Below are 2,500 nucleotides of genomic sequence, written 5' to 3'. Positions count from 1 at the left end.
CATTTATTTGAATGTTTTTCTTTTTTTTCTTTTTTTTTTTACTCCTTGTATTGTAGTATAATGAAAATTATATCGCATACATTGTATTTGAACGCAACAAACCTTTAAACATATATAGTTGTACTTATTATTTATAAAAATAATATAAATGATAAGTTAATTTGTTCTCATTAACGTGTAATTCCTTAAAAATATATAGAAATTAAATAAAATGTAATAAAAAAGGAATTACTGTTTTTGTTGGACTAAGACATGCGCAACTTGTAAATGTTTGGGTTGAAAATTACAATTTATTGAAAGATGTTTTAAAATAATTTATATATTATATACGAAAACGAAATGTTATTCTTTCAATAAATTAAAAACTCTTGACGTTAAATTAAAATAAACAAAAAATTATCACTCTAAGCGGTGGATCACTCGGCTCATGGGTCGATGAAGAACGCAGCTAACTGTGCGTCATCGTGTGAACTGCAGGACACATGAACATCGACATTTTGAACGCATATTGCAGTCCATGCTGTTATGTACTTTAATTAATTTTAAAGTGCTGCTTGGACTACATATGGTTGAGGGTTGTAAGACTATGCTAAATTAGTTGCTTATTCTTTTAGTCAATTAAAAGAATTTAAGCACATGGTATATTACTGGATTGTATTTTTCAATCCATAATATTAATAGCATAAAAAGAAATATAGAAAATATATTCTTGAACACCTCATATTTGAACGAAATTTTATAATAAATAAGAATCTTAGTATTCCCAAAAACAATAAAATTTCAATATTATTATTTCAAATAATATATACATTTAGAGGAACGTCTAGCATAAAATATTATTTTATTCTAGGATTGCCTTAAATGTAAAAAACCAAGAAAATAATATTGTTGTTATAATGAAGTAAGTAGTACGGGATGAAAAGATTGAATATTTATTATTAAGAAAATTATATTGGTGTTAAGAAATAATTATGTATGTTTCTTTAAAATAGCAAAAAGCTAAAATATAAAATAAATATAAATATTTTTATACAACCTCAACTCATATGGGACTACCCCCTGAATTTAAGCATATTAATGAGGGGAGGAAAAGAAACTAACAAGGATTTTCTTAGTAGCGGCGAGCGAAAAGAAAATAGTTCAGCACTAAGTCACTTTGTCTATATGGCAAATGTGAGATGCAGTGTATGGAATATCTTAATATCTAGTATGAGAAATTAACGATTTAAGTCCTTCTTAAATGAGGCCATTTACCCATAGAGGGTGCCAGGCCCGTATAACGTTAATGATTACTAGAAAGATATTTCCAAAGAGTCGTGTTGCTTGATAGTGCAGCACTAAGTGGGTGGTAAACTCCATCTAAAACTAAATATAACCATGAGACCGATAGTAAACAAGTACCGTGAGGGAAAGTTGAAAAGAACTCTGAATAGAGAGTTAAATAGTACGTGAAACTGCTTAGAGGTTAAGCCCGATGAACCTGAATATCCATTATGAAAAATTCATCATTATAACTGTGATATTTATAATATTATAGTAATAGTGTGCATTTTTTTCATATAAGGACATTGTAATCTATTAACATAATAAAATATTTATCAAAAGATCATTGGTGTTAAGTTTATTCAAATTAATTTGCTTTTAGCTTATTAACATAGAATAAATACTGATGATTTGATAAAGTGTTGATAGATTTTACATATATAATGCTTAAATTCTTTTGAATTTTACAATAATATTATTATCATTGATTTTAATATTAATTGTATGCATTTATATGATTAACAATGCGAAAGATTCAGGATACCTTCGGGACCCGTCTTGAAACACGGACCAAGGAGTCTAACATATGTGCAAGTCATTGGGTTATATTAAACCTAATGGCGAAATTAACTTAACTTTTATATAATGGGATTAATTTTTAGTGAAATATTTTACTATTAATTCAATCCCGGGGCGTTCCATATAGTTATGTATAATGATAATTTATTATTATTTATACCTCTAACTGGAGCGTACCTTGAGCATATATGCTGTGACCCGAAAGATGGTGAACTATACTTGATCAGGTTGAAGTCAGGGGAAACCCTGATGGAAGACCGAAACAGTTCTGACGTGCAAATCGATTGTCAGAATTGAGTATAGGGGCGAAAGACCAATCGAACCATCTAGTAGCTGGTTCCCTCCGAAGTTTCCCTCAGGATAGCTGGTGCATTTAAATATTATGTAAAATAATCTTATCTGGTAAAGCGAATGATTAGAGGCCTTAGGGTCGAAACGACCTTAACCTATTCTCAAACTTTAAATGGGTAAGAACCTCACCTTTCTTGATATGAAGGTTGAGGTTATGATATAATGTGCCCAGTGGGCCACTTTTGGTAAGCAGAACTGGCGCTGTGGGATGAACCAAACGTAATGTTACGGTGCCCAAATTAACAACTCATGCAGATACCATGAAAGGCGTTGGTTGCTTAAAACAGCAGGACGGTGGACATGGAAG

General features: G+C 30.5%; 2 non-coding genes across 2 annotated transcripts in view; both read left to right on the top strand.

Moving 5' to 3' along the window:
- The first annotated feature begins 400 nt into the window (after positions 1-400).
- LOC128923831 (5.8S ribosomal RNA) lies at positions 401-579 on the top strand. Its single transcript, XR_008472555.1, has one exon. It is a non-coding gene; the product is annotated as a 5.8S ribosomal RNA (ribosomal RNA).
- Positions 580-1,032: 453 nt separating this feature from the next.
- LOC128923843 (large subunit ribosomal RNA) overlaps positions 1,033-2,500 on the top strand; it is a 3,984-nt gene continuing 2,516 nt past the window's right edge. The window contains exon 1 of the ribosomal RNA XR_008472567.1: positions 1,033-2,500. This exon is cut by the window's right edge and continues 2,516 nt beyond it. This is a non-coding gene — a ribosomal RNA (large subunit ribosomal RNA).

This window comes from Zeugodacus cucurbitae, unplaced genomic scaffold (assembly GCF_028554725.1).
Source record: "Zeugodacus cucurbitae isolate PBARC_wt_2022May unplaced genomic scaffold, idZeuCucr1.2 ctg00000065.1, whole genome shotgun sequence".
Lineage (NCBI taxonomy): Eukaryota > Metazoa > Arthropoda > Insecta > Diptera > Tephritidae > Zeugodacus > Zeugodacus cucurbitae.
Note: the sequence above shows the minus strand (reverse complement) of the source record. Positions and strands in the feature narration are given on the sequence as shown.